This window comes from Otolemur garnettii, unplaced genomic scaffold (assembly GCF_000181295.1).
Source record: "Otolemur garnettii isolate 467f Iridium unplaced genomic scaffold, OtoGar3 scaffold00019, whole genome shotgun sequence".
NCBI classification, from domain to species: Eukaryota; Metazoa; Chordata; class Mammalia; order Primates; family Galagidae; genus Otolemur; species Otolemur garnettii.
In genome coordinates this window covers 9,706,188-9,713,957 of record NW_003852414.1, presented here as the reverse complement: position 1 = coordinate 9,713,957, position 7,770 = coordinate 9,706,188, and positions in this window count along the sequence as shown.

Sequence of the window (7,770 nt, the reverse complement as noted above, 5' to 3'; positions counted from 1 at the left end):
GGAGACTCGCTTGAGCCCAGGAGTTGGAGGTTGCTGTGAGCTGTGATGCCATGGCACTCTACCCAGGGTGACAGCTTGAGGCTCTGTCTCAAAAATAAATAAATAAATAAATTTGGAACTCTATCTTTTTCTGCACTCTTGGGATTCTTTTTTCCATCTCATTGGTACTAACAAGTATTTTGAGAAATCACTGCACCAAAGTTTCAAGTACAGATGTAACACTACTTTTTTAGGTTATTATAGGCTTTATGAGATTTTAGTGGCCTATAAAATGCAGAGTTGCTAATGGCAGGTAAGTTTCATTTACAAATATTAAGGGAGCTTATAATTTTAAATTACTTTAATTCACAATGGATTGTTTTTAATGAACAAATTCTAATATTTGGTGAATGAATTCTAAAATGAATCAATGTAATACTATCTAACAGTAAACTTAATGGTGTCTTTGTGGGGTTCTTTAACACAAATGCTTTATTCCCTTTTTTAAAATGGAAACTTTGAGGGAGCTTATTTAAGAGCTCATGAGAAATGCTGAAATAAGAAAAAATTCTCTAGGAACCATTTCAAGCAATTAAAGGAAGTAAAAACAACAACAAAAATGCCAGTCTTCTTGGCATTCAAGGAACAAATATCAAGATATCAACAACTGTGTTGTACCATTTGTCCATCTGTATATATTTGAGTTGCTTTCACACTTTGGCTATTGTGGGTAATACACACATACATACATAAGGTTGGGCATGAAAGTTCACGCCTGTCTCCCAGCATTTTGGGGAAGCCACTGCAGGGGAATCACTGGAGGCCAGAGTTACTGGCAGTGAGGTCTGATCATGCCACTGAACTCTAGCCCAGGTGACACAACAAGACCTCATTGTTAAAAAAATTAAAAAATGAGATAAAACAGTAGTCCCCTGTATGAACTCCTTCCCATACCCACTCCCTGGAAGTAACTACTTTGAAATCAGCTGTTTCCTCTGGAAACATTTCCCCTCCATATTTCTTTATGACATGCTATACTGCTATTTTGAATTGGCTTAAGATATTATCTACTGACCTTTTTGTATAAAAGATAAACATTTAGTTCTCCTGCTCCCACGGTCCTGTCCCACTACCCTCTCATTTCCTTACCTCTTTTCCTCCTAATACAGATACATTATAATTTAAGGTTAGATCAAAATTAGTGTTTGTATTATTGAAACTCTACAAATATTACCCACATCTAAATTACACAGCATATTAATTTTTGGCTTTTTTTTTTTGAGACAGAGTTTCATTTTGTCACCCTTGGTAGAGTGCCGTGGTATCATAGCTCACAGCAACGTCAAACTCTTGAGCTCAAGTGATTCTCTTGCCTCAGCCTCCCAAGTAGCTGGGACAACGGGCACCCCACAATGCTCAGCTCATTTTAGAGACGAGGTCTCGCTCTGGCTCAGGCTGGTCTGGAACCTGTGAGCTCAGGCAGTCCACCCATCTCGGCCTCCCAAATGCTAGGATTACAGGTGTGAGCCACCCACCCAGCCAGGCTTTATTTTTGTAATTAATAATTGTGGTGTTTATTTCATTTCCTTAGCTTTCTACCTGTGTAACAAATTCATCTCCAAACTTTCTGCCAGACACACAAACATCAGTGACTATAAATTCATTAGGTGATCTAACAATTTGATCTTTTTCTTGAAGATTTCTCTGTTGGGTACTCTGTCCTCCTGTTTTAAGGCAGACTGGTTGATTTGTAAGATGGCTGCACTATGGGACCTCCAGTTACCTTTCCTGTCTATTCTATTGTTTTTCCTCCTTTCTCCCGAGTTAGATCCAATTTCTTCCTCTTTCTTGGTTTTTCTTATAATTTTGGTAGAATCCATTCTCCAGTAGCTTGCTAAGATTGTAGGCATGTGACCTTAATTCTTTGAGAAGTTGCCTATAATCTCTTTATTCCATTTCAAACTAGACTAATACTAGCACGAGATTACTGGCTGACAGTTATGTTTTTCCTCAGAATTTTGAAGGTATCACCCCATCATCTTCTGTGTTCTCTTGTTGTTTTTGATAAGTCCGATGTTATTCTGATTCTTGATTGACTATTTATTTATTTAGACAGGGTCTTACTCTGCTGCCTGGGCTAGCGTGCAGTGGCATGATCCGAGCTCACTGCAACCTCCAACTCCTGGCTCAAGCAATCCTCAGCCTCCCTTGATTTTTAAAATGTAGACTCTTTTTCTTCTTTCTTCACAAGCTTTTAGAATCTTCTCTTTATGGTCTGGCTTCTGACGTTTCATGACAGTGTTTATTGCTATGAATCTTTTCTGCTCATTTGTTTTTCTGTTAGAGCATCTGGTTAGAACTTCTCAATCTGAAAATCTATGTATTTCAGTTCTAATCATTGCAATAAAAAATTATTTTCTAATTTTCTAACCTTCACTAATCATTTCTGATCTTTCTTCCTCATACTCCTGTTTTAGGGACTTATGGGCATTGTAAGTGATCTTACGTTGTGTAAGTACTGCCAGCTTCTCAAACTTTATGTGTATGCTGTTCACGTCCATATTTCCTTCCTTTGAATCTTGGCTGGTCTTGCTTTGATCAATAGACACGGGCAGAAGTAGTATGAGATTCCAAGCCCCGGTCATAAAAGTCTGAACACTTCCACTTCCTTCTTTTTGTTCCCCACAGAATCTTAGAACAGCAGCATGGGTGGGGAACCTGATGCCTCAAGGCCACATGCGGCCCTCCAGATTCCCAAGTGTGGCCCCTCAACTGAATCCAAACTTCACAGAACAAATCCCTGTATTGAAAGAATTTGTTGGCTCGGCACCTGTGGCTTAACTGGCTAAGGCGCCAGCCACATACACCTAAGGTGACAGGTTCGAATCCAGCCTGGGCCCACCAAAAACAATGACGGCTGCAACCAAAAAAAAAAAAAAAAGAAAGAATTTGTTCTGTAAAATCTGAATTCAGTCAAAAGGCCACACTTAAAGATCCAGAAGGTCACATGTGGCCCCAAGGACATAAGTTCCCCACTCCATAGTTAATGAGTCCCATCCATGTTCCCAGGTGAGTGTAGCTATATGACTGTCTTAAGCAGAAGAGAGGACAAGCTGAATTGAGCAATTGAACCACAGAATTGTGAGTAATAATACATTTCAATTCATTAAGTTTGGGGGTGTGGTTTGTCATAAAATATTAAATTACTGGCATATCTTCTAATTCTGTGGAATTTTTCTTTCACATTTTCCATTTTTTTTTCTTTCTTTGAATTTATCCTTTTTTGGAAGTGAATTTACTTTCTGGCTTTATTTTTCTTTTAATTCTTCTGTTAAAAGTTAAATTACCCCTGTCATATATTTAGTCCTATCTTCCTAGTCTTCTGAAATGCTTTAATAGCTTTCTGTTCTTGTTTCACAGATGCCAAAGTCTTCCTGTATCTCTTTAAGGAATTTAATTATAGTTTAAAAATTCTGCCTACCTGCAGTGGCTCCCACCTGTAATCATAGCACTCGGAGAAGCTAAGACAGGAGGATTGCTTGAGCTCACAAGTTTGAGACCAGCCTGAGCAAAAGCGAGACCTTGTCTCTACCAAAAATAGAAAAATTTAGCCAGGTGTGGCTGTGGTCCCAGGTAGGAGACTGAGGCAGGAGATGACTTGAGTCTAGGAATTTGAGGTTTCAGTGTGCTATGATGATGGTACTATACTTTAGCCAGAGCAATAGAGCAAGACCTTGCCTCAAAAAAAAGAAAGAAAGAAAAGAAAAAGAAAAATCTTATGAAATTTGTTCCTGGTTCTTCTGAAGCCCCACTGTTTGTTTGTTTGCTTTGGTCTCTGTCTTTCCCATTGAGACATTCCTTGGATGTTTACTAAGCTTCCTCTCTTATTCACGTTTAATATTCAAGAATTAAGAAACTGACTGGGAACTATTTCCTGGGTGGGACTTGTCAGTTGCTGGACTTCACAGCATCTGGCCAGGCTGTTTTAGTGGGGGTAGTGCTTTTCTTTTGGCCTCTTTGAGTTTTCTGGAGAGAAATCATGTAGGCAAATATAATCAGAGTAGAACAAGGGGCACTATGGGCTGTTCCACTCAGCATGTCCATTTTTTCAGTATGAAGCCTCTTACTATCTCATGGTGTTGGTATATGGTATTTCTGCCCCCACCTATCTATGCCTGGCATCCCAGAGCAAACTCTCCATAGAGTAAGTTTGGAGTCTTAATCAGCCTGGTGTGGGGCCAGTTTCCAAGGCTCCAAGGCTCCAATCGGCTTTTTTTTTTTTTGAGACAGAGTTTCACTATGTCACCCTTGGTAGAGTGCTATGGTGTCACAGCTGACAGCAACCTCTAACTCTTGGGCTTAAGCCATTCTCTTGCCTTGGCCTCCCAGTAGCTGGGACTACAGGCACCTGCCATAACATTGGCTATATATATATATATTTTTTTTTTTTTTGCAGTTGTCATTGTTGTTTACCAGCCCCAGGGTGGGTTTGAACCCGCTAGCCCCAGTATGTGTGGCTGCACCCTAACCACTATACTACAGGCACCAAGCCTCCAATTGCTTTTTATATAAATTTTTAAATGAATTCTCTTGCTCTTAGTTCCATATTCCTGCCCCCTCAAGCCCACTCTCCGTTTTAAAAAATACATGACACCTCTAATTCTTGTTCTAATTGTAGGGTGTTAGTGGGCTAATCAGACTGCTGGAAACAAGGGCTCAAGTTCCCCTTGTCTGTGAAGGAAGTGAGCAGTCGTTTATGCTTTCTGGCTGCAGTCCTCACCCCATGACCTTGTCAGCGTGTGACTTTCCTTTTAATGACTTTACTGCAGAAGTGACAGTCCACAGTGTGACCTGCGTATTGTCTCTGGTGCTAGCTTCTAAATTTGATGCTCTGGTTTTTTCTAGAGAACTTTTTGCAAACTTACTTTCCCTGAATAAATTTCTCTTAAGCTTGAACTTATTCCCTGGGACTTCTCTCATTGGCAATCAACAATCCTGATGAAGACAGGGCTAAAAGATGATCATAGGGAAAATTAGTGATGCCGACACCAAGTGCTATAGAGGACATAAACGTTTCTTTTTTTTTTTTTTTTGAGACAGAGCCTCAAGCTGTCCCCCTGGGCAGAGTGCCGTGGCATTACAGCTCACAGCAACCTCCAATTCCTGGGCTCAAGCGAGTCTCCTGCCTCCGCCTCCCAAGTAGCTGGGACCACAGGCGCCCCCCACAACGCCCGGCTATTTTTTGGTTGCAGCCATCATTGTTGTTTAGCGGGTCCAGGCTGGGGATTCGAACCTGCCACCTTAGGTGTACATGGCTGGCGCCTTAGCTGGTTGAGCCATAGGCGCCGGGCCGACATAAACGTTTCTAAACGATCCCATAAAACTTAAGTATTTTTTAGGAAAAAAGCAAAAAATGTGTGGTTGAACAATTTAAGGAAATGTGCCTTCTATATCTCCTTTTTTATAGATTTACAATGACTATTAGCCTAGCAATCCCTCATTAAGGAAACTGGTTTCAACTTGGTTTAACATTTTGTTCTCAAACTTTGTTACCAAGGAAGGAAAACTTACCAATATTTTGCAGAAAATGGTTCAAAGAATATGGGAATAAATAAATAAAGCTGGGGGATTTTTTGATTTAATGGGTCTAAAATGTGTTGTCTGTTTAAATGAAGAAACAAGTCAACAACAATAAAAGTGCAACATAAAATTTGGGGGGATGTAGCTACATTGGAACACATAAACAAACAGTTTGAACTGAGTTTATACAGCGTGTATTCATGTGTGTCTAGCTATTGACATACATGGATACCGTTTATCTGTCTATATATGCATCCCTATGCATGAAAATAAACAAGTATCCAACTAAAGAGGCTAGAAAAAGAACTAACAAACCCAAATACAAATTAAGAATAAAGGAAAATATCAACTAATATTCACGACTAAAGTACATGTCTTCATCAGTCACAACTGTAAGTTGAAGAGTTAGGCAAAAATCAATGAAAGCATTCTGCAAAAAGCAATTGGCTATATAGAATTTACAGTAAAGAGTATTATTTATTTTTATGATTATTTGTAATTTTGTTTCACACATTGTTTATATTAGTACAATTTATAACACACTTATGTACACACACACACACATTTTTTCCTAGAGAGCCACTTACCACCACTGCACTGAACATATAGCAAAGCACATACTATCTTTCTAAAAGTCTGAAAAATTTTGAATTTCAAAACACAATTACACTGTGGGTTTTAGATAAGTACTTGTGAACCTGTTCATATTAGCATAATGTAGTTTTATAACCTAACAGAAAATGTATGAAAGAAAATAACATTTCTACCAGGTTGAGTGACCCCTAGATGGTTTGATTTCCCAATTTGACCAAATTTGAGACCATTCATATTTGTTTTGAATTTTATAAGGGTCAAGTCAAAGAGCAGAAGTTTTCAGGAAATAATTTTACTTGCCCTCGATCTCACCTTTTTTCTGGAACTATCTCTCTAATTTTCTTGAGATTTTAAACATAATTGGTTGACATAATATTTAAACAACTGCCAGATCAACATGGACCATTACCAGAAAATACACCATTTCTTGTCAATTCCACATATGTGTAGGATTCTTCTCTATTGAAGTAATGTAATTTAATCCTAAAAGGTCCTGATAGCTTATTTTTTTCCACAGTATTCTGTATATTTTCCAGGGAAAGGGTCATCGGTTTCATTGGTTTGAGAGATATTACTTTTTCCCTTAAATGTTGTTGCCTACCATGAAGAAACACAGAATACCTTTCTCTTGAGAAAAGTTGAATATAACAATATTTTACTGGCAGCAGAAAGAAGGAAAATATTAGTTTAAGTCAGGTCAGGAGCATAAAATTTCTTCTACTGGCCAGAAGCAGTACCAAGATAAAATTTTATTTTAGGGAAAAAACAATCAAAGCTAAAATATCCTTTGAAATACGAAGGACATTCTTGTCAAAAATGTAAACTTTGTAAATGGTTGCACATATATTATTTGATTTGATTTTCCCAAGACCTCAGAAAGGGTGGTAGTACCAAGTGAGAGTTCTAGAAATCATGTTTTATACTGATAAAAGAATAATGTACAAACTAAAATGTAAATTTATTGATTATAATAGTTGATATATTTTTTTCCACTGACCATAAATTTGGTCTTTTCCCTAGAGGACATTTCTTATAGGAAATGGAATGTAGTTAGTAATTTACTTGATAAACATGAAGAAAAGTCAAGAGGAAAATATAGTTTTAAAGATACCTCACCCACAATTATCTGTCCCTATCTCACAATAAAGAATGTCTCTTTAGTGAACAGAATATTCTTACCTGTTTGATTCAAGGTCATTCTTCTCCGGACTGTGCTACATACACACCGATGAACCTTGACCTTTGAGTTTTAGTTGACCTTGGAGTGTGAGGTGTGTTACTCAGTTTGCCTGGAACAAAGAATGTCTGCATGGGGCTGTGAAGAGGAAGCTAGCCAATCAACCGGGGTTCATGAGTTCACACTTTTCTGAAAGCTAAGTGTCACTGAAGGATTTTAAGTATAAAACTATAATCCTCATTATTTTATTATTATTTTTTAATGGTGAGAACTTTATTTTAATCAAAATGTCCTCTTTTTGATTTGGCCCCTTCCCCTACCCATTTATTTATTTATTTATTTTATTTTATTTTATTTTTTTGAGACAGAGCCTCAAGCTATCCCCCTGGGTAGAGTGCTGTGGCTTCACAGCTCACAGCAACCTCCAACTCCTGGGCTCA